Source organism: Lissotriton helveticus, chromosome 5_1, assembly GCF_964261635.1.
Source record: "Lissotriton helveticus chromosome 5_1, aLisHel1.1, whole genome shotgun sequence".
Classification (NCBI taxonomy): domain Eukaryota; kingdom Metazoa; phylum Chordata; class Amphibia; order Caudata; family Salamandridae; genus Lissotriton; species Lissotriton helveticus.
Genome location: NC_136065.1, coordinates 1,325,123,792 through 1,325,149,780, shown reverse-complemented (window position 1 = coordinate 1,325,149,780; position 25,989 = coordinate 1,325,123,792).

The following is a 25,989-nucleotide window of genomic DNA, read 5'->3' as shown; positions in this document are numbered from 1 at the left end:
ACATATCTAGGACCCCGTCCAGCCCTGGCTTTAAACATAAAACAAAGAGCTTTGAAATGCAAGCTCTTTCCAATTGGCAGCCAATGTAGCTTACAGAGGATAGGAGAGGCCGTGGCATGTCTCAGAAGTTGGGGAAAAATTCTAGCAGCTGAATGATGCACAACCTGTAAGCGGCAAATGCAGGCCTTGTCAGCTCCCAGATAGAGAACGTTACCATAGTCCATTCTTAAGAGTATCATAGTCTGAATCAATGCTCTCTGTGCCGGGTGAGGAGTAATCCAAATCATTTTCCTCACCCACTTCATTACGGCAAAACAGGTTTATGCAACTTTATGAACTAGTGGACGCATAGACAGATTTTCCTCTAACCAGAAACCCAAACTTTATATTTTGGGGGATTAGGTTGGAAGGGTCCCCCAAAGACTCAGGCTAGTACTCAGGGCCCCACAACTGTGGGTTCCTGCCAAAACCATAACCTCGGTTTTATCACCATTACGTTTCAGCGAGTTGCCTCCCATCAAGGAGGCAATCCATTTGAGACCGAGGTTGAGAGACTCAGGGTTATGCTTCTGTGGGGATGACATAGATAAAATAATTTGAGTGCCATCAGTATAGGAAAACATTATCTGACCACAACTCTCCACCATGTCCGCAAAGGGGTGCACTTAAAGAAACAGCATGGGGCTCAGCACAGAGCCTTGGGGTATACCTGAGGACAGGGTACAAGTCTCAGACTTAGTGTCAGAAAAGAAGACTTGAAATGATCTATCTTTCAAGAAAGAGTTCAGCCAAGCTAGGGCTGTTCCCTCGAGGCCAGCTCTCCTCAATATGTCCACAAGGATGGGATGGGACATCATATCAAAGGCCGCGCTAAGATCTAACAGAATCAGGGCGGCTGTACTGCCCTCATACAAGAGTCATTTTAAGTGTTCTGCTCCCACCTGGAGGCCGGTCTCTGTACTGTGTTCCGATCTGAATCCTGATTGAGAGGGGTGATGAAGGGTGATGAAGTTGTTGGGCTTCCACAAAATGGTAAAGAATGAATGTATATGCGTCTCTAAACTTGTGAAAAAAGGGGCAGCAAGGAGATGCGGCTAAAGTTAGCTGAATAAGTAGGGTCGAAATTGGGTTTCTTTAGAAGTGGGAGGACCATGGCATGTTTCTGGAAGCAGCCTTCATAAAATGAGCAGTTGAGCAAGTCTACCACTTCTTGTAGCAAGTCAGGATCATGCAGCCTGGAGGAAGCGGGTCTAGAAGAGAACCTGATTTAATAGACCGTAGAATGGACAAAAACCCAGCGGAATTCAGCTGAGGTCATGTCTCCATTTTTTTAGCGGAACCTGTCATATGTTGGGAGGGGTGCAGGTTTGATGGAGGAGACAGATGGATTTCACTATCCAAGCCTTCCCCTTGTCAAGTTGCCCTAGTATTTGGCACTAGTTGCGATTAAATAGTGGCTAACTTGTTCACTGCTGGCAAAGAAACATATGGTCCTGACATTCAAGACCTACTTTGTCCCAAGGTGAGTTAGGAAATGGAACAGGATGTAAAGGTGCTTTGTTTAATTTCCAATGTTTATCGGAAAGTAAGCACTCAGGACACTTGTCCACAGTGATCCTCATTTGGCTATCCAAGGCAGGCCACCAGTAATGTTCCTTATTTCGTATGCACGTCTTAGTGGTACCTAGATGACCTTGATGTGCTTTAGAAATTATGGAAGGTTGCATTTTAGTGGGAGGAACATGTGAATCACCTCAAGTGAAAGCTCACTTGCTACCTATGCATATGTTTTTAAATCACCCTGTAAACATCTAATACCAGGCCAACCTTAGACAATGTAAGCACCAACTTGATTTAGTACAGCATTCTCCTGACACGCTTTCAACCATTCATCAGCAATACATGTGAAATCACCATTTTGCAAAACAATTTAATGTCATCTTTGTAATTTTCATCCTCAAACTCTGGCAAAGGCATTCGAGAGAGACAGTCAGCTCTAAAGGTCTTACCCCCAGATACATAACTAATGGTGAAAGTATATTCTCGTAATTTAGACACAAGTTTTGTTAATCTGGCTGACACATTGTTATGAATGCCCCCTGCAAAGTTAAAAACTAAAGGTTTATTATCCATATGAAGCTTAAAACATGTGCCCCAGACATACTATACTGTTTCTCAAATTTCCTGAGTGATCTGGAGGCAAACACAATGGTTTGTTCTTTGCCTCCAACTCTCTGGCTCAGAACAGCACCCAACCCCAGCAGACTGGCATCTACAGTGATAATTGAAGTGCAGTCTACTCTGAAAGCAGACAGTGCCGGTGCCTCTACAATTAAGTCCTTTACCTTTTTCAAAAGCTGTTTTTACTTCCAAGTAAATTTCTGACCTTCTCTTAACAAAAATCTAAGGGGTTCCACTGGTAAGGTGTAACCTGAAACAAATTGAGCCTAGTACTCAGTGAGACCTAAGAAAACGAGCGAAGCGCATCACGATCTTTGGGTGCTCTTGCCTCCTTAATGGCCTTCACCAAGGAAAAGTTTGGTTTGATGCCATATTCAGATATGGTGCGTCCCAAATATTCCAACTCTTTAGTGGCAAACTTACACTTATCCTTCCTGACTGTCATACCTCTGAACATTTAAACAGATAACACTTTGTCCAGAATAATATTGTGTTCTTCGAGGGAATTTGCAAAAACAAGTACGTTGTACTGATAAGACTTTTTACGGTAGCAAATAAGACAGGCAGGAGTTTTCGATAAACACTGGCAGCTGATGCCAGCCGAAATGGCATCCTTAAATATTTCTAGGCACCAAAAGGTGTAACCAAAGCCGTCAGATCCTGCAAAACAAAATCTAACGCAATTTGGTGGTAGACCGACCTCAAATCAGTACCAGAAAACCATTTGGCAGTGCCCATGTTAGCCAACATCTCCTGAATCCTAGGCAGGGGGTCACAATATACTAAAATGTTAGGGTGTAAGGTTCTCAAGTCCACACAGAGACTGATCTTGTCTGTCTTGTTTCATATAACTACAACTGGGGCCTCCCACTGAGATGGCTCTACAGGTACTATGATACCATGTGTACAAAAATCCTTTAGCATTTGCTTAAATTATTTCCTGACAGATAAAGGAACCTAACACACTTTGTGATCAAAAGGTTTAGCATTAGGTCTTAGCTTGATGTGGTGCATGAAACCCTTGAGAGTCCCAACCTGTTAGTTGAACACCTCTTTGTACTTCTACAGAATTGTTTCAACCGGTTCCTCTATGCTACAAATCAATTTGTCAGCTATATTACCTGCGACTACTGGAGTAAGTAATATCAGGTAAAGAAAGAACTTTCCCTCTGCCCCATTTGTCATAAAGTTTGGTGTCACGAATAATAGTGATCGGCAAACCAGAGTCCCCCATATCCTGTAAAGAAAAATGATCAATGAAGGCATCACAAGTTGGACCTTTCACAGATGTGCAAACAGTATTACATTCAATGGTTAGAACCACATTGCTGATAAAATCTGTGCTTGAGTCAACATCAATATCAATATTACTGATGCGCACAGGTGCTTTACCACACTGGCACACCATTTGGAAATGACCTAATTTTTTGGAAGACAAGCAACATTTCCCCAAGGCGGGACAACCAGGAAAATTGCTAATGTGATTTTTAGAACCACAATGGTAACAAAGTGGAAGATTCCCTGGCATTTCCTTTCTATGCAAAAGTCTTTCCTCTACTGACTCCTGCACACAACAAATCATCTTCATATTCAGAAATTGCACTTGAAACCAAATACACTGTAGATACAGGATTTAAAACTTTTGAGGAGATCAATGATCTTTCTATACTTTTGGCAAGGTCTAAAACTTCCTTAAGCGTGGGGTTGCGGCAACTGAGTAAACGCTCCTGAATTTGCCTGGATGTGCAATTGAAAATGAATTAGTCACAAATGTATGTATCCACGTTAGAACCAAACTCACATGTGGCTGCCAAAATTCTCAGAGCAGCCAAGTACTCCGCAACTCCTTCCGCAAGAAGTTGATTGCGTTTAACGAAGTTATGTATTTCCAAAATGATACTTGGTTCCTCAACAAATTGTTTACGTAACCTTTCAACTGCCTCTAAATATACATTCCATGTATCATCCCAGGATAGGCCACGGGGTCTTGCTATACGTGGTAAATTGTCATAAATTTGCTGTGCTGTCAAACCCAAACTACCATACAGTAGTGGGAACATACGTTCAGGATGATGACTGCTGGCGTCAATGGCCAGAAGGTGATCTTCAAACATGTGAAACCAACGTGCCCACATTATTGTAGGTCTACCTGGCCGAGCCAAAAAATGAGGAGGCTGTGTAATTTGTTGTGGTATGGTCATGACAATTCAACGTGCAACAATAAATATTCAATGAAAGTGTAAGGATTCCCTCAGTGCAAGTATGAGAGAAAATAAAATAGAATGTATTACTCCCTACAAAATGCACAGTTTGTGTGGTAACCAAGAAAAGTTTAACTAATTCTTGCCCAAAGTGCTACGACTCTTCTTAGCAGCAATTAGGATCCTTCCAATAGTAAACACCATTGAAATCAAACACACAAAAAAGCGTAATTCGATGTTTATACACAAACTGGCCCAATCCAAGATGGCTGCTTCGTGGCACATCATCACGTAGCTTGCTGAGTCCTTGTGTTGAGGTGTTGCCAAGCAGCCCAAAAGCCTCACTGAATTATGCAGAGGGGGCTGCGGCGTGAAGAAGAAGTGCAGACATGCCCTAAACCAGGATGATGCACTCAAAGCACCACGCGGAAACAATGAGCTGAGTCAAGAGCAACCAGGCAGCTCATCGCAGTGAAATATTGAGAAAAAAAATAAAATCCAAATGCCAAGGGGTCTCAGTGGGTGAATGAAGATCATTGTTAAATGTAATGAAAGTGGCTGACTCTGCAAAGGTAGTTAACATAAGGCTTTATTCCAACAGAAACTTCACCCACAACAGGTAGCGACTGGTCAGCTCAGATCTCAGGGGTAACTCACTAGGTAAGCTGGGATCTTTGCCTTCTGCCCCGTTCCAGCATGGGCAATAACATACAATGCACTTTTAAATGAAAACATAACTGAACATAAACATGAGGTGTGACTCGGGCCCGCTGGTACACATGCCTGCGAATACACAAGCGCGGGAAACACCGCGAGTCACACCATCAAATGCTACACTACAAGTATTTAGTCATAACGTGAAAACACAACACAAGAACAGCCTAAACCAATTTTTAAATACTGAGTACATGTTAATAAATAAAATTACACCAAAATGGCAATACTCCAATATGTTAAATCGAAGATGCAACATTTTTTAAGTCTTAGGTAAATATAGTGGCAAAAGACACCAAGCTCCAACTATGTGTATCTGGTCGCGAGGGACTGGGACAAAGTCACAAATTCAGGCTGACTGCAACAGAGTGCTAGCCAGATACATGATCAGGCTTGTTCTTCAGAAAGCTTTTCCTTCTGATGTCGGTGCAGGGAGTGCGCTGCACTGCTCTGGGGAGCTCTGCATCACTCTGCACTGTCCCCAGTGAAGCTTTCCAGTGAGAGCTGTGAAGTGCAGCTCTGCTGAGCTCTACATTGCTCAGCATCTGACTGGGTCAGCTCTTAGTTGGGAGCTGTGCGGCTCTGCAGGGCTCTGCATTGCCCTGCTTTGGATTCAGTGAAACCTTCAGTTATGCTGTGAGAAGTGCACTCTGAATCCAGTTAATGAATGAATGAATGAATGGAGTCTTTTACTGCGCATCTTAGCCCAAGGGCATGAGGCACCAAGCAGGTCGTTCAATCTGTAATCCGCTGTTGTATGCTATTACAGGTATGCTTCAGAGAAGAGCCAGGTTTTGAATGCTTTGCGAAACAGAGCAAGCAAAGGTTGCCCTAAAAGTTCGGGGAGGAGCGAGTTCAGTAGCCTGGGTACAACCGAGGAAAAAAGCTCGGCCTCCCCATGTCACTCCTACAAACCTAGGAACCTCAAGGAGATTTTTATTAGAAGAACGAAGAGCTCGACTAGGGGCGTAGGATTGAACAAGTGACCAGATTTCCTCTGGGCCGGTCCCATGAAAAGCCCCATGGGCAAGACAAAGAATCTTAAAAGAGATCCTGGATTGAATGGGGAGCCAATGTAGGCTTCTCCTGGATGACGAGGCCGAGGCGAGTCTAGGGAGATCAAGGACCATCTTCGCTGCCGCATTTTGGACCATTTGCAGACGATGAATAAGGCTCTTATTTATGCCCACATAAAGGGCATTGCAGTAGTCCAGTCTTGAGGAAACTAATGCCAAAGTGGCCTGTTTCCGAGCATCGGGGGAGAGATAGTGAGCAATCTTTCTAAGAACCCTAATGATGCCACAGCAGGTGGAAACAGTCCTGCTGACCTGACGGTCAAAGGAAAGCGTGGTGTCCATTAGCACCTCTAGGTTCTTAGCAAACTGGCGGGGAGGAGGGCAATCCCCAAGTGAGGGCGGCCACCAGTCATTTGACCAGATATCCTGATTGCCCCCGAAGATCAACACCTATGTTTTCTCCCCGTTTAGCTTCAGGAAGTTCTGTATCATCCACTGAGACACAGCCTCCATACAATTCTTGAAATTCAGGGCAGAGTCCCTCACGAGCTGCGTGAGAGAAACCATTATTTGTTAAGGGTCCAGAACCGTAAGCACAGCACTTGAGGGTGATGATTCGCTCTCACGGAGGCCAGCAGAGGGGAGCAGGCCAGGTCCAGTTGGGTCTGACAAGCTGGGCAAGTGCAGGGAAAGGCTTCCAGAAGCTTGTAATATCTTTGTAACTCAAACAGGAGGTCAGCCAACTGACCCTTGAAGTCTTTTCTGGGGTCCTGAGTTAAAGGAAAGTTTGTCCAGTCTTTCTTCAGGTTCTAGATAGCAGGGCAGTCATTCTTTTGATATTTGCAGATTAAGGACTGTTCTCATAAGGGTACTGGGGATGCACATTAATGTCCAGTGTCAGCCTGTGCATAGGGGGGGGCACTCTTTAAGCAATAGAGCAAACGTTCCCAGGGGTGACCATACCCAGTTTAGCTGCAATTCCTTTTTTTATTTTTTATTTTTTATTTTTATTATTGAAATCAGACATAATACAGTAGTATATTTGGTACATAAAAGAGAGATGCAGCACAACGAAAGAATTAGTATAAGGCAAACGGGGAAAAAAGAAACAATAAGCGTATTCCGCACATCATAATCGATCATATTACTTGCTATTGAATCTGCAAACAGTTAACTTCGTTCTTCCTTTTCCATATATCTTTCTACACAGTTTCCACCTTTAAGTTTTCCATATCATTAATTACAATCATAGTACGAACTAATTACATTTCCTTTTTGTTTAACCCATCCCTTGTCTATTTTGCTCCTCCATCCAGACAATAGATGGTTTCCAAATGTTCATACCTTTTCTCATGGTTTTTAGCCCTTTGCATTTATACAAAGCAATTTCTTGCTTCCCAATAAATATTAACCTATTCATCCACTGATAAACTGTAGGTGGTTCCTGATCTTTCCATACTGTTGCAATCAGGAGACGTGCTATTGCTATAATTAAAACACAAAATCCCTCTGTGACACATCAACTTGCACCCTAGAATCATATCCCACTAGCACCAGTGTAGAGGAGATCTTTATATTTTCCCCTAATGTCTGTAGCATAAAAGATTCTATCCCCTCTTTTAATTTATCTAATTTTACACATGAATAGAACATATGTAGCATGTCAGCGGGTCCCATTCAACATCTAGGACAATCATCTCATTCTCTTATCCCCCATTTAAAGAGTTTTGATGGTGTGTAGTACAAGCTATACACCGTTTTGTATTGCTAAGTTGGATGACATAAAAACAGATTTTCCCAGCTCCAACACCTTATCTATATCAACTTCCCCATCATTTAATTTAGTTGTCCAACTTACTTCTGTTTTTTCCAGATCATCAGGCAGAAATTTTAACAGCTCTTGATAAAAATCTTTGATTCTATTACCAGTGTTGCTCTTGAGCTGTATGATTAGAATTGGCCCCAAATCAATACTCTCTTTAGCAATTCCTTTTATGCAGTTGCGAATTTGTAGATATTTAAAGCAAGAGTCCCGTTGCAAACCAAACCTTTGTGCAATTTCCATAAAACCCACCATTTCTTGATTTGCATAGACATCTGCCAAAGTAGCAATCCCTTTTTGTTACCACTTCCTGGCCATATCATCATTTATATTTAGATGTAGAAGATCAGAGTGCCAAAGTGATGAATACTTAGTAAACCTACTTATCCTACAGATTTTCTCTGCCTTTTTCCACACTCCCAAAGCATAGTCAATACATTTATATCCTTTCTTTTGATATTTTTTCATGTCATTTTGCCGCTGAAATATTCCACCTGAAGCTTCCCCAATCGTCAATTGATAAATATACGGTACTTCAATCATGTCGCTTTGCATATTCTCATAGTGATAAAGAGCACCTAGATGCTGCAGGGCCCTAGCCCAATAATACATCTGGATGTTGGGAGCATTCCACCCCCTCGTTCGATTGGCATAGTCAAATATTTATAAACACGCTCTATTTTATGGATTTTTTTTCTGTGAGCTCTAGTGGGATAGACTGGATTAGATATAACATTTCAACAAAGATTTTCATTGTAATAATATTTATCCTACCCATTATTGTGAGGTGTAAATGATCTATCCGTTTCAACTCCTTATTAATTGAGGCCATCACTGGATCTATATTTAATGCCCATAGATCAGTAGTTTTAGATGTTAATATGACTCCTAAGTATGTTGCTGACTGCACCACTCTGGAGTCTTGTAATGTACACTGAGAGGAGCAGATAATTTGCGTCTTTGAGTTATTTAATAGATAGCCTGATCTCCTCCCAAATTTTTCTGCCAACTTTTCAACTTCTGTTATTGCCTCTTGGGGAGCTGAAGTTAATAGGGCAATATCGTCAGCGTATGCCAATATTTTTGTTTCGTATCTATGAGAGACTACCGGTTTCATTATTGGATTATTCAAAATCAGGGAGAAAAAGGGCAACAAGGGCAACCTTGACGCGTACCCCTTTCTAGATTCAGCCTTCTAGAGTTATATCCCATTATTTGGATCTTGGCATGAGAGTTGTGATACATAGCCTGTATCGCTTGGATAAGTCCTGGACCAAAGCCTCTCTCAGTCAATTTATCCCACAAATAACCCCAGGCCACCCGATGGAAAGCTTTCTCTGCGTCCAGGAGGACCACATCCACCGCTCTTTTTTCTACCTCAGCGATATCCATTATTGAAATTACTCGCCGCGTGTGGTCTGTGGTCCCCCGGCCGGGAATAAAGCTGTGTTGCCATGGTGAAATAATTGCTGCTATATTCATTTGTAGTCCGGTGGCCATGATTTTGGAGTAAATGTTTGCATCTGTATTCATGAGAGAAATCGATATGACGAGGGGAGCTCTGGGGATTTACCTTTCTTTAAAAACACTACAACGTCTATGTCCTGCCATGACATTGGGGGTATTCCATGACATTGAATATCCAGAAATAAATCCTGTTTAAGAGGTACTATTTGTGTTGCAAGCATTTTATACAGTTCGATAGGGATTTTTTTAGGCCCAGCCGCCTTACCGGAAGATAAAGACGCCAGTGCCGCATGCACCTCTTCTACCGTAACTTCCTGCTCTAATGCTTGAGAGGTTTCATCACTTATCCTAGGCAGTGATATAGCAGTGCAATATGTATTTTCCAAAGCCGCTTGATTCCCTTGGTCTCCAATCAAGGGCTCTGCTTGGTAAAGTTTATTATAAAATTCCTGGAAGATTCTAATGATCTTTTCTGGGTCTGATACCAATACACCTAGCAATACACCATCCAAATCTTGCATTTTGAGTATATTATTTCTAACGCTTTTTTGTCTCGTTCTTAGAGCCAATAATCTGCCAGTAGTCTCTCCATACTCATATAATTCCTTCTGATAAATCTGACATTTCTGGGCCACCTTCTCTTGAACACATTGGTTAATTTCAGCTTTAGCCATTGTTATTTTACATAGATGTTGTATTAGTATGTTTTCCTAAGCTCCATTACTGACTATTTGAATATGCTCTGATTCAAGTTTGCCGAGTGTATTAATCAGTTTATCCATCTGTATTTTACGTTCCCCATCAGGGCTGCTTTATACGTATCCCACAGCTTGGAATGCACTATATCTCTTGGTATCAAAGAATGCTTGAGTCCAGTGTTTAATGTGGGTACAGAACCAATTGTCTAATAATAGTTTTTTGTCAAAGGTCTCGGTGGTTTGCCTATTCAGACCCTGGATCTCCTTAATTTCCAAAATTAGCTGGTTGTAATCTGAGTATAACTGCGGAAGTTTTATTATATCCAGATTATCCAACCATTGTGTAGGGGCCAGGAAGTAATCTAAGCGAACACATTTTTTATGGGGGTAGGAATAGTAAGTAAAATCAGGATTATTTTGCTTATTCTCTACCCAAACATCCCCTAGCCCATGAGTACTTTTGAGTGAGCAAAGTGCTTTGAATACTTTAGGCTTCCTTCCTATATATACATTTAGAGCACTGCCACCCTCCACATGTATATTGAAATCGCCGCATATAATCAGCGAGCCTGGCCAATGTGCTAACTAAATCTCTAGCTCTTCCCAAATATGAGGATCGTCCAAATTTGACCCATATATATTGATCACATTAAAGCCCAAAGATAGCGCCATTATGGCCCAACGACCGCATTTATCTGATTTTGTTCGAAGGGCTGTGCCACTCCGATGTTTAATATATATAGACACACCTCTCATTGTAGTTGTTTGGGAGGAGCAAACTGCTAAATTATAGCCTCTGATCTCCAGACAAGTTTTATTAGCCCATGCAATGTGTCTCCTGTAAACACAAAACATCCGGATTTAGCATCATTATTATTTCGAACACCTTCTCACGTTTCAACTTATCATTCAGGCCACCGACATTTGATGAACAGATTAGATATTTACCCGTAATTTCCTGATAGGAGTACCTTATATAACCATTGCTTATACTTTTTAAGTCTTTTAATAATAAAGTGCGTCTCCTTGTACATCCAACTGTATGTATCTGATTTCAGTTTTTTTCTCTTGCTACCCTCCCTTCCCCCACCCTGACTAACCCTATTACCCTCCATCACTTCCCACCCTTCCGTGACCCCAACACTCACCTTCCCCTCCACCCCCTGTGCCTCCCCTCCCCTACTCCCCCCGCACTCCACCCTACATCTGAGGAAAAGGGATTTATGGCCCTTACGATGGGGAGAGACTTCGTTCTAGTCTCCGGTCTGCTCTAGCATTTTAATCCTTAGCCACCATTCTCAAATAATGATATGCAAAATCTATACTGACATATTCATATTCCTTTTTCCATCTTTGGTATTGCTTCTTGCTCAATATTTAAAACCCCCCTACTCTGAGAATTTATTCTAGACTCTTATTCTTAAAGCAATCTTGATTTAAATACAGTGAAGTTTCACATTTCAAAGAGTGTTCAAATATTCTTGAGCTTGTATCTCTGATATAAAAAAAACATGTGCGTCCCTTATGTAGTACTTTCAGAGTTGCTGGGTTCAGCAGAAATGCCTGTGCTCCTTTATTTTGACAGGGGTTAATTAGTTGTCTTAGGTGCTACTGCCTCTCCAATGTGTGGTGGCAAAAGTCTGGTCTCACGAAAAATTGGAATCCTTTGCCGTGTAGTTTCCTATCAGGTCTTGTGAGATCATATAGTGCCTCCCGAGCTAAAAAGTTGTTCAGATTAATCAAAATTGCCCTAGGATGATTTCCTGTTGAGCCACTTTTTCCCTCGGACAGTTTAAATGGGAACCTGTGGGCTCTCTGTATCTCATTGACACAGTTCCACATTGTTAGCTCCGGGAAAGCTTCCAGAAATACTTCCTGTACAAATTTGCAAACATCCGTCCCTTCGACCCCCACCGGAACACCAAGAATCCTGATATTATTTCGCCAGAGCCGGTTTTCTAGGTCAACTATCTTTAGTTGCATATCCTAGCGATCAGATGAGATCATATCTATAGCGGTCTTTTGTGCCAGCATTTGATCCTCTATGGCTGATATCCGTCCTTCTGCTGCATTTATTCTTTCAGAGAATTCAGTGCAAGTCTTTGCGATTCTTCTAACTGAGTTCTGAAGTTTATGGCAGGCCACATGTGTTTTCTGGCTTTCTAAGTGTGTCTCAGCTCTGTGTTCCACTATTAACTGATAGATTGCAGCCAATGATATCTCATTTGGGTTGTTAGGTATTTATATCGGTTCTGTCGTGGCTTCCGCTGTTAATCCAGGAGTAACTTCCACATCGCCTTGAGCTTCGGGTGAAGATTGAGGGGAGAGAGATATTTCCCATGCTAAACTCTTGCTTGTTCCGGCTTGCGATATGCCTGTGTCTGGAGGCTTTTGTACCACCATTTTATTGCAGACCATAGTAGCATTTGGAGTCCTTTCCTCTGATGTGGAATCCATGATTGAATCATTGTGCTCGCTCGCCAGACTGGTATTCGAACCTCCTAAGGACTCCTCCTTCAGTCCTTCATCTTGATCCTCATCCGAGCTATCTGAACGATCTGATAGTGAGAGGAAAGGTTCACTTGAATCACTCTCGCCTGTAGATTTTGGCCCCTTTTCTGGACTCAACCCACGCTCCGAGGTCTGACTGTCGCGAGAGTCCAAAGCATCTATCGGTTGCACAATTGATCTTATCATCTGGCCCTCCGTTCTTACTTGAGTTCCTGATAGATCTATCTCTATTAAATTTGCAGCATTCACTTGAGCTGTTGATACCGGCAGGGGCTTTTGTTGGCTTTCCATATTTTGGGGTGTTTTACTTTTATCCTTCCTGGTTGCAAACCTTTACGGAATATTCTTGTTTTTTCTCTCATTCAAATCGCTTTTTGTGTTCGTGCAGTTCAGCTCACTAACTGAGCCTTCCAGAGCTCTTTTTTTGATGCTCCCTCCTATCTGAGGGTCTTAAGAATGACTGACCAGCGGGGTATCGGACATTCCTCTACTTTTCCCGCCCGTGCTGTTTTAGGTGGCATCTCTAAGCCACAACTCTGATGTATAATACCTAATGGGGCAGTAGTTCAAACTGGGTCCACAGAAAACCAAATCATATATGTTACTGTATTACTGTATATGTTGTATATCGATCTCAGTCTCAATCCTTACAAAAATTGCATATGTTCAATACTCAGCGGCGCTCAATGTTCCTTACCACGCAACTAATAGCCAGAGTGCTTAGCAATTTATCGCTTCTTTAGCCTCAACGGTTAAGCAGTGGGGGCAGTGAAATGACCAAAAATAGTAAAGAGAGCAGTTGCCCACCGTGTCATTTGTAGCAGTCTAATTCGTATGTCTCTCTCACGCCAGCCGCAACCTGCCTATTGCTACCTATTGCCATGTAAACTGCTCACCGATGCATCCTCCATTATCACAGCCACTCCAGCGCCGTCAATTGTAATCCAAGGTCTCCGTAATATCACAATGCATCTGTGATGTAACAATAGAAGCTGTCCCAGCACATCTGCTCTGCTTGGCATGTCTTCCGATGTCAGCCGACATCCACTGCCACACCCCGTCCTCCTTACGCCCACAGCATGCCCGACACCGCAGCTCCGCACCTCTGCTCCCCAACACAGTCTGCGCGCACAGCCCGCTCCTCGGGACTCTGCTGGCTGCGGGCTCCAAGGACCTCGCCCAGCTCCGTCCGCCACATTCAGCGAGCACCTCGCTTAGATCCAGGAGATTCTCCATGTAGCATTTTCCGATTTCAAAAACGCTGATTTTGCCTTCTTATGCTAAGCAGAGAGGAGACTCAGCAGAGCTAGCCTCTCACACGTCCGTCACGGACACCATTTATTTTAGTTTTGCAGCAATTCCTGTGTGTTTTACTGTAAGAGTTTTCACATTGCCACTTTCTACCTAAATCCAACAAGGTAGAACCTTTTTTTTTTACCTTGGTCAGAGCAACCTGTGCCAACTTAAAGGTGTGGCTATTATAATGGGCAGCTCACCTTGTGGCCACTCAAAACTGGTTTTTGGGGCAACCCCTCGCCCACTGGGATTGGTGCCTGGCTGGTTAGTAGGGCAATGAAGGGACCAGGCCTATGTGTGAGTTACATCTGTTTGTGACTTGGTAGGTGTAGCAATGGTAGGAATCACAGGAGAACAGCTGAATTGTAGATTCTTTATTTAAACCCCCAGCACCGGAGAATAAGAGTACAGCTGGTAGGACTTTTCTTCAAGTAACTGATCACTAAGGAATGTTACACAGTGAATACTTCTATAATTCTAGATCATCACTACATGCATAGGATTCTATCTTAAAGTGATATACTACACAATCCCCCTTCTTATAGGAAAATAAAAAATAAAAAATAAATAAAATAAAAACATTAACGCTATAAATATAATTTTAACTACAATCAAACATTTCGAGACATTTGGGTTTTTTAACAATTCTCCCAGTAGAAGTTTTAACAGTTCCTGCATCAGGCACAACTCCAGTTGCACTAGGTAAAACCAGTAAATTTTCTCTTACTTGTGAATAATTTTCTCTCACTTGTGAATCAGAATCAGGTAAAGGAATAGTACCAGGAATTATCGAGTTCTCATTCACAATTTCAGGATTGGAGTCAGGAGAGACATCAGGTACACATCATTGGAAATGTCTAGCTTCTGCGTGCAACTGGAAGTATCCCACCACCAAGATACAGTGTTATTGTATTCATCTTTCTTTCCATCTTCAAAACCATATGAAACTGGTGCAAGTCGGCTGAAATGCCATACCTCACCATTTTGCAGCAAAGCAGTGTTGTTCATAACTTTGACTACCATTCTAGGTTCACTAAACTTACTTTCCCCCTTAGTAACCTTCCTAGCACTCTTTACACGTACCCATTGACCACTACTCAAATTCACTTGTTTAGCACCATGTTTAGAGTCGTAATAAAGTTTGTTCTTTGTTTGGGAATCTTTAATACACCCTCTCACTTTAGTTAAATCACACTTAGTCATACCACTCTTATTCAACCAACCTGGAATGATCTTTGAATGTGGAATTCTACCTATCATTAACAAAAAAGGACTTTGACCAGTGGAACTGTGGATAGTACTACGGTAAGCCCAAAGCAATTTTTTTAACTCATCATCCCAAGAAAAGTTACCTTTATTTGCCAACTGAAGAACACCCTTAATGCTACGATTAGCCCTCTCAACAATGCCATTTCCACTAGCATGGTGTAGAGCTGTGAATCTTTGTTGTATTACAGAAGCACTTAAGTAATTTTACATTTCAAAGGATTTAAATTGTACCCCATTATCCGACAAGAAACATTTAGGAAAATCTTCTTGTAAGAAGATTTCATCAAGAAATGCAATAACAGTCTTGGTATTGATCACATTTACAACATTGATTTCCAACCACCTCGAAAAAGTCTTCTGTGTTCCATCTTGCCAAATTACTGGACCCATGAAATCAATGGCAACAACCTCCCATGGAAACTTCGGACAATCAGGAGGAGCCAAAGCTGGATTAAAAGTTTTACACAAGATCTCACACACCTCTCAACCTCCATATCCATTTTCAGCCACCAATAAAGTTCCTTTATACGTAACTTAGTGCGAGTAATTCCTGAATGTCCTTCATGACAAAGATCAATGATTTTCTTCCTCAAATCTCTTGGCGGTACAATCCTATTGCCACGAACAACTAGCATATCCGAAAGACTGAGTTCATCCCCAACTTCCCAAAAACCTCTTAATTCATCATTAACAATTTTTTTATCCATCCCACTCCAACCTTTAATAATCAGCTGTTTAAGAACCAGCAAAATCTGATCAGAATGTTCTGCTTCAAGCCACTCATCCTTGATGAAACTACTGAGTTTTATCAAACGAAATATGAGCAACAGAGAAATCATTCCATGAATTCTTGTCCAGTTCAATTAATGGTAAGGACATACGACTCAAAAAGTCAGCAGTGAAGTTCTTTGTACCTGACACATACTGTATGTCATAAATAAAATCCTGTAATCTCATGGACAACCTTGCTATCCTGGCCGTGGCATCGGTTAGACCATCAGTTGTAAGCAACTTAGTTAAAGGTTTATGATCACAACGAACTACGAATTTCCTGCCCCACAAAAACTTCCTAAAATGTTCCAAAGCCCACGCAACCGCAAGCGTTTCTCTCTCAACAACCGAATAACGTTCCTCCGTGGGAGTGAGTGAACGAGAAGCAAAAGCTATAATGACTTCCTTGTTGTTGTCATCGATTTGAGTCAAAACACTGCCTAAACCCTTGCTGCTAGCATCAGTTGTAACAATAGTTTTAGAACCGGGGTCAGAACCTTGCAAACTAGGTGCTTGAGCAATGGCTTTCTTTATATCCTCAAAAGATTTCTGGCACAAGGTACGACAATTAAACTGTGTTTTGTTTTTAAGCAAAGACCTCATGACATAGGTTTTATCTGAAAATGTATCAACAAACTTTGCATAAAATTCTGCAAGTCCCAAAAAAGATCTAAGATCTTCCTTGGACTTGGGCGCAGGAGCATCCTTGATGGCACTAACTGGATTAGCTTTTGGCCTAATACCTGAAGAACCAACCTCATGTCCTAGATAAGTTACACTTTTTTGGCAAATTTACATTTTGAAGGTTCAGCAGTGACGCCTTTACTCTGTAAGATCCTCATTACACTTTTCAGACGCTCATCGTGTTTGGTCCATAACGAGGATATCATCCTGAAAAAACACTACACCTTGCATATCACCAAATAATTCATGAATGAGCCTTTGAAAAACTGCCGCCGCGGACGCCAACCCAAATGGCATACGGCAAAATTGAAAACACCCAAATGGGGTACAAAAGGCTGTGAAATGTTTGCTCATGGGATGCAACGAAACTTGGTGATATGCACTAGATAAATCAATGGTTGAGAACCATTTAGCTCCTCTGGTCAAGGTGAGCATTTCATCTATCCTTGGTAGAGGAAACTGATCAATTATAATGTTATCATTCAAATACCTTAAATCAATACACATGCAAATTTTGCCATTGGAGCGTCTTGCGATCACAATTGGAGAAATCCAGGCAGACGCTTCGATGGGTTCAATTATTCCAGCATTTAACAATTTGTCGAGTTCAACTTTTACCTCATCACGTACAATTGGTGAAATAGGACGCACTTTGTGGATTTTGGAAATGGCATTGGATTTTACCCTTATTTTATGTGAAAATCCCTGAAGATTCCCAATACCACCTCCAAAAACTTCAGGAAACTCTTCCACAACCCATTTTTTTATGTTTTCTGATTCACACATCACCAAGACTTGTTCAGGACTATTAGGGTTTAGGATAATGTCAAGCGATTGTTGGTCCCTCCAACCCAATACAGGTGGACCATCTTTAGCTACATACAATTTACACACAGATCTTCTACCCTTAAACTCAAACATTAAAGATCTAAAAACCCGTCATATCAATCTTTTGAGCAGTGAAACTCTCAGGGATTGCATCAGTTGGTTGTAAATATGGACCAATTGCAACGGCAAACTTGTTATCCCAGATTGACTTAGGTACAATGGTAAACGGCGTTCCAGAATTTGCTGCAACTTGTAAATCTATGCCACCAAAGGGAACTATGCATAAAGGTTTACTGCTGTCATCACCCATAATGTTTACTACAGCATGTCTACGAGTGTCACCTGAGATATTCAAGTTCTCAAAAGGGTAATTTTCTTCGTCATTGTCCGATAAATCATAATCATTGTTGGTTACACAGCTTACACGTGGTTTCTTTTGAGCTTTCCTTCTGCACACCTTAGAGAAATGACCCACCAGTCCACACACTGAGCACTTTGTTGACTTAGCAGGACACTTATCAAATCTCGCAGTATGTGATGTGCTGCCACACCTGTAGCACACAAAAGATTGAGCTGTGTTTTCTTCTTTCTTGAAGGTAAAATTCTGCTGTGGCTTCCAATTCTGATACGGTTTAGATTGTTTATAATTGGAACTCCTATCTTTTTTAGTATCACTAATTTTATTAACAGATACAGGATCATTGGAAAGAGACACTGCTTTAGCGCACCTCTCTGACAATTCTGCCTTTTTAACCAAAGTAATTATATCCTTAAGACATGCGTCACCTTCTATCCATAGTTTGTCTTGAATACTCTTCTTTTTTGTACACATGACTATTTGATCCCTAATCATATCATTATGAAGAGAACCAAACTTGCATTTGATGGCTAAATTTTTTAAAACAGATACGTAGTCCTCAATAGACTCATTGACATTTTGTTTACGTTTGTAGAAAGTACGTCTTGAGACAGCAACACACACAATAGGTGAATAATGATCATCTAGATCCGCAAAACCACATTTGAAAACATTTAGATCGCCCCTTCCTTCAGTTTTCTGCATTTGTAAATATACTCTGAGAACTTCAGGTCCCAAACAGTGCATCAAAATTCTTTTTTTCCTTTCAGGGACATAGTACTGCCATTATCCTCCAAGGTAGCTCTATCATTCAAAAAAATACTCCTTCCAGTTTTACCATTTTATAATTGGTTCCCCAGGATTAATAAAAAATTCCTTTGGGTCACTCAAAGTAACATTGAAATTGGCATTTGAAGTAACACTCCTTGAAGCAGCGGCAGTACTGGCTTCTCCATCCATTTTGCAGAAGTTAAAGTAAAAACAAAGATAATGTGCCAAATAAATAAATAAGAAAAATAGTCTTACTTGTTTTAAAATGAAAGGTAGTGGTTCCGAAGTAACGTTGGCTGTACTCGAATCAGTAGAATTGCTCAAACCGAAAGATGTAAATAAAGAAAAAAAAAATAATGGCTGCTGACGTCACGTTGCGTGACCTTACGCTAGCTCAATAGCGTCAGCGCGTGAAATGGAGAAGTTCAAGCAGAGTAAGAACGTCTCCGTAACAGAGGAAGCGCTTGCAGGAGATGAGCGTTTGGCAGCTTGTAAGTAAACAAAGCTCGCGCTGGCGCTGGCGTTCACAGCAGGCTCGAGACAAACAACTTGAAAGTAAACAGGGCTAGTAACGCTTGCAAGAAAATAGCATAAAACGAAAGAAATAAAACAGCACTCGAGCCTGGCTGTCATAAGTAGTTTAAAGAAGGAGATTCACATGACTAAACTCACGAAAAAGTTGTCGGTCATGCTCCAACTTCTGTTAACGGCGGCACTTTCCCAAAAGACATGTAGCAGCAGCGCTGTGGGTTACGAACCATTTGAAATCAATGTAGAATGATAGAAGAGTAACAGCTTATCTTTTGAATATTTGGTACTTCTTTCTTCGTAGTTTTTTTTGGCAGTTTGGCACTTCTTCCTTGAAAAAGACTTCAAAATATATCTCCTTAATTGTGATGGTACTGGGGGCTCCTTGTCCTCGTCGCCAAAAAGATGTAGCAATGGTAGGAATCACCGGAGAACAGCTGAATTGTAGATTCTTTATTTAAGCCCCCCGCACCGGAGAATAAGAGTACAGCTGGCAGGACTTCTCTTCAAGTAACTAGCCCTGGGCGTAGTGGGCGTAGTGGGGTTAGGCGAAGCTTCGTGAAGTGGGCATGAATCTACGCCCACCCACGCGCTTCGCGTAGCCCCATTACGCGCCGCCCGCCTCCCTCCCGCCCTCTTTTACACCCCTAATTTGGATTTTTATTAGGTTAAAAAGTAAAGAAAAACACCTACCTTTTATGCGGCATCCCAGGGCTCCATCTTCTTCTTTGCGCCGACTTCTTCCAAACCAAATGCGCATGCGATGGCGCCCGCGCATTCGCATTTGGTTGGATGAAGTCGGAGTAAAAAAGAAGATGAAGCCCCGGGACGCCGCATAAAAGGTAAGTGCTTTTCTTTACCTTTTAACCTATTAAAAATCCAAATTAAGGGTGTAGAAGAGGGCGGGAGGGAGGCGGGCTGCGGTCAACTTCGCCCCGTCCACGGGTGTGCGTAGTGTTGCCTACTACACCTACTTTGCGAATCGCGTAGTAGGCAACACTACGTGCACTCCGTGGGCGGAGCGAAGTGCTCTGCCCAGGGTTACAAGTAACTGATCACAAAGGAATGTTACACAGTGAATACTTCTACAATTCTAGATCATCACTACATGCATAATATTCTATCTTAAAGTGATATACTACAGTAGACATCTTTGAACTGTAAATGAGCTCTAGGCACAGGCCAGATGGCTGTCCTGTCAGGGGGAAAAACATCTCCCCACACCCAAGACCTTTGTCCACTGTCTGGGAACAATCCACACCTTATCGTGGGAAAGTAATTAACAGTTAGGTGACCTTGAACACTGACAGAAAGGCATATTTGGCATATGCAGGAAATTGACAACTTTCTACAAGTGACATTTTTAAAATAATAATCCAAAATTCGATTTGACCTTTAGATTCGAATTTAAATTACTATTCATTTGACTCATTAAATCATTGTTCTAGCTATTCCCAACTGGAGTTATATATTTTAATGCGTTATAACGTAACGCAGAGTTTCCATATGGCAGAGTGAGCCTTGCTATAGTGAAAGATGATTTCGGATGTTTTCATTGCCAAGACATGTAAAACTTTAAATATAGATGACATTCTTTTGAAATACCATCCACCCTGCCGTATTGGCATTTAGGGACTACCTAAAAATGGGTTCCGCTACAGAAGGCGAAAATCTGGGGTAAATACCCCAAAAAAGATGTCCATTCCCAACAATTGATATATAACAAAGTCTTTCCTTTAAGTGCATAATTGATACCTCTGTCAGTGCCCTTCCAAGCACCAGATCTCACTTTACATAGAACACCCTATGCCAACATAGCCAGGTCATTCTAGAATGATAGTTACATTTTAAAAGCCTGTGAGAAATCTTCGATCAGCCAATGAGGCTTTAATAATCCTTTAAAGAATCAAGAAATCCAGAATGGGTGGCTGCTCCTTCATTTTTTTGGCAACTGCCACCTGGAATAATCTCCCCCAGAATCTACAGGACCGGACTTGTTAGCATTTTGGAGACAATTGGAGACCTGGTTATCTCCACTTTAGCATCTTGATTGGGACTGGCAAAGAGGAGGTCTAGTGCCGGGATATCTCTTAGGGGTGAGGGTGAGCTTTATAAATACTGTAAATAAATAAAAACGATAGGAGCTAGTTTGTAAAAATCATGACTTGGACAAATATACATTGCCCTTTGTCACCTTTGTCACCTCATGTGAGAGTTTCAGAGGTAAAATGTAAATTGAGTTACCAAGTTCCTCAACCAAAAGTATAAAAACTCTAGAGTTAGACTTCCAAAAATAGTAGCACCCACCCTGGACAAATGTATGGGCACCTCACGGTACTCTAACTCGCTCACAGAGTTGCTTACCCTATTATGTTGGCCTGGGCATGCTGCCACCTTACTGCTCTCATCTTGAATCCTCCACTCTCCCACGAGACCCAGTTGTTCAGGGAAACTTGCTGATCCCATGTTCAAACTATCACAAGTTTAGAGTGCCATATAAATTATGCAACTCACATTTTTGAATTCTGGGTTGTGCCCAGGTTTAGGTGGAGATCTGCACTTGTTTATGGGGTACAGTTACAACACTGGCAGCACTCTGAATCTGTCCATCTTAATTGTCTGTTTTTGTAGCAGTGTTTTTAACCATAGGATTAGCATAGTGCTATCCACGCCAAGATAAAAAAAAACAAAGCCTTCTGCCATTTTTATAGCAAAGTCTTTAACCAATAGATTAACTAGAGGTATCCAAGCTGAAGAATGCCTTTGCCCTTGGGCAGCTACAGTTGACTGTAGGAAGTGGTCTAAGGCCCCTCTTTTATTACTTCAATATTTTTCAAGGTTGTTGGACCTAGCCAAGGATTTTTAAATCCTAGGAGTGCCTGGGCCCCTTATTGGACCTTGAATGGGAAGCAGGATTCATGGAGCTGTTTCCTGCATGACACCTCATGGGACTTCCATCAAAGGTCCAACACCTCTTATTTCAGGTTTGAGGGCATGTGACTCAGTTTCACAGAAATCAGGGACCATGCCTGGAATGTTAATCCTGCTGCAGGGTCTTTGAAACTAATGACAAATTTACTTTTTACAAAAAAATTCTTGGGTGGTGCCTTTGGGACCCCACCAGAGCTGTGGGTCAATGGATGCTACTCCTTCCCCTATTAGGCTGTTTTCAATCCATTTTTCATATCAGGCTGTGTCCCTTAGTCCTGTATTGGTGGCCACAACAAATCTTTTCTTTTGTATTCAGCCAATTGGAGAGTTTCGAGTTCATGACTCTGGCTTTTGATTCACAGGAGATCCATTAACCTGGGACTGCTGACTTTTCCAGAATTATGGTCCAGATATAGTTTAACCTCTTCAACCCAGGAACAATATTTAAATACTAGTTTCTATAACATTACTGGGCAGATTTACATCTAACCTTGCAAAGGCACTTCATTGAGTAAAGTTCTGTTTTCATGTGAAATTTGGTGTAAATCTGGAAATACCCCAATGGTTCTTCACAGACCTTTGCTTGATAAATCCAAAGCATTTTAAAGCTTCCTGCAGAATGGTTTAACTGGCCTATAAGGCAATCTGGTAGTGCCAAGAGGACTGGTCTGACAGGGAAAAGTGTGGGTAGGTTTTTGGATGTTCTTGCAGGTCAGGTCGCCCCCCACGCCGCACGGCTCCCCCTGTGCGCCTGTGACTCCTGCCCCCTGCTGCCGCTGCTGAGAGATTGCTGCCGGTGTGCTCCCATGGTCCTGTGTGCCCCCGTGGCCTGGTGACTGCTTTGTGCCTTTTCTCGTCTGTCATTGTATTGTATTTTATTTTATTTGTATTGTATTATAGACAGCTGTTTCTGTAGGCGCCCTTAGTGCCCCCGCTCCCCGCTTCCCGCCACTGCTCCCCTGCGGCCCGCCCCCTCTGCCTTCTGTGTTACGTCCCGTCCCCATCCCCCGAAGCCCATTGGCCGCACCGCTTCCGCCTCCCAGCTGCTCCTCCCTCCCACTTTGGCTCTTATGGAGGACGGCGAGCGGAAGCGCAGCGGACGTGCCGCTGGCGCGCCGAAGGCGCACCAAAGGCAAGCCTGTCTGCGCCCGTCCGTGCCTGGACCGCGCACAGCACCAGAACTCCTGGACCCCGCGCCCCCCGCAATGCCAGACTACGATACAGCGCCAACACCCTCCTCGCTCTCGACACTGGCCGGGACCGCCGCTGCTTCCAGGCCGCCCTAAAACGCACTCACGGACCCTTCTCCTGCCACACCTGCAACTTCTCCTGTGACAGAACCACCAAGCCTCCAAGGACCGGACCCAACCACCTCCGCTGCATACTCCTTAGCACCCGCTCCGCACGCAAATATGCCATCGAGTTTTGGGACCTACTCGACACAACGGCCCCAGACGTAGCATTCCTGACCGAGACCTGGTGGAACGAATCCTCAGCACCGGAGATCGCCATAGCCATCCTGGATGGCTACAAGATCACCCATGTAAATGGAATCGGAGGAGGAATAGCCATCGTCCACAAGGCCACACTCCAAGTCCACACCCTGGCAGACGACTCTCTAAACTCCGCCGAACACCTCCACTTCAGGATCCACACCGAGCCCAACACCACTCTCAGAGGAACCCTCGTCTACAGACCTCCCGGACCCCGGGCCCTGTTCAGCACCTCCATCGCCAACCTCGCCAGCACCCACGCACTCACCTCCATGGACTACATCCTCCTCGGGGACCTGAACTACCACCTCGAAAACAACAATAACACCAACTCCGCCACCCTGATCGACAACCTCGCCAACCTCGGCCTCCGACAACTCGTCATCGAACCCACCCATGCCGTAGGCCACACGCTCGACCCCATCTTCTCCACAAGCACCCACGTCGCCTTCAATCACACCACTGAACTCCACTGGACCGACCACTACTGCCTCCACTTCACATTCAAGAAGGCAACCACACACCACCACAATCAACAGCTACCTCGTCGTTGCTGGGGCAAAATCACAGAGAACCAACTGACCTCCGCCCTCGCACTGGACCCTCCAACCGACCCCACTGACCCCGACACCGCCGCCTGAAATGTCAGACAGTGGATCGAAGACTGCGCCAACACTCTCGCCCCGCTAAAGAAGCCCTCCATCAACCACTCCAGCAAGAAAGCTGCCTGGTTCACCGATGAACTCCAGACCTCCAAACACACATGCCGGATGCTAGAGAAAAAATGGCTCCAAGACCGCACGCCAGACAACCACGCTGCCCACAAGGATGCCATTTACAGACACCACCAACTCATCAGAACAACCAAGAGATCCTCCTTCAAAGCCCAACTGGACAACAACGCACACGATTGTAAAGAGCTCTTCAGCATCGTCAAGGAACTCTCCAACCCCAGCGCCAACACAAACGACATCCCGCCCTCGCAAGAACTGTGCGACTCTCTGGCCACTTTCTTCCACCGCAAGATAATAGACATCCACGACAGCTTCAATGCACCGCCAGCCCCAGCCACGACTGATCCCACCCCGAACACCACCAGCACCAACCCAGCACCAACGCCAGCCCACGTCAACGACGACAAGACACGAAAGATCATGAACTCCATCCCCTCAGGATCACCAGCAGACCCCTGCCCACACCACGTGTTCAACAACGCAGACGCCACCATCGCACCCCAACTACGAAAGGTCATCAACATCTCCTTCGACTCGGCGACATTCCTGGAAATCTGGAAGCACGCCGAAATCAACGCCCTCCTCAAGAAGCCCAAGGCGGACCCCAACGACCTAAAGAACTTCCGCCCCATCTCCCTGCTCCCCTTCCCGGTAAAGGTCATTGAGAAAATCGTCAACATACAGCTGACCCCGAGGGCAACAACATCCTAGACCCGTCGCAATCCGGATTCAGACGGAACCACAGCATCGAGACAGCCCTCATCGCCGCCACAGATGACATCTGACGCCAACTAGACAACGGCGAAACCTCAGCCCTCATCCTCCAGGACCTGTCAGCCACCTTCGACACGGTATGCCACCTCACACTAAGAACACGCCTCCAAGAAACCGGAATCCGGGAAAAAGCCCTAGACTGGACCACCTCCTTCCTCTCCGACAGAACCCAGAGAGTCCGCCTCCCACCCCACCATTCCAAAGCTATTAACCTCATCTACGGCGTACCCCAGGGCTCATCCCTCAGCCCGACGCTGTTCAACATCTACATGGCCCCCCTCGCTCAAGTGGCCCGCCAACACAACCTGAACATCATCTCCTACGCCGACGACACCCAGCTCATCCTCTCCCTCACCAAGGACCCACACACCGCTAAAACCAACCTCCACGAGAGAATGAAGGCCGTCGCCGAGTGGATGAGGAGCAGCCGTCTGAAGCTGAACTCAGACAAGACGAAAGTCCTCATCCTCGGCCCCATCCCGTCTGCCTGGGACGACTCCTGGTGGCCGACAACGCTAGGAACAGCACCGACACCCAAGGACCATGCACGCAACTTAGGAGTCATCCTCGACTCCTCCCTCTCCATGGCCAAGCAGGTCAGCGCCGTCTCCTCCTCCTGCTACAACACCCTCGCATGCTTCGCAGGATCTACAAGTGGATCCCGATCGAAAACAGAAGAACGGTGACCCAAGCCCTCGTCAGCAGCCAGCTGGACTACGGCAACGCACTCTATGCGGGGATCCCAACAAAACACCTACAGCGACTACAACGCATCTAGAACACCTCGGCCCGTCTGATCCTCAACCTCCCCCGACGCAACCACATCACCCCCACCTCAGAGATCTTCACTGGCTCCCTATCAACAAAAGGATCACCTTCAAGCTCCTCACCCATGCCCACAAAGCACTCCACAACTCCGGACCAGCCTACCTTAACAACAGA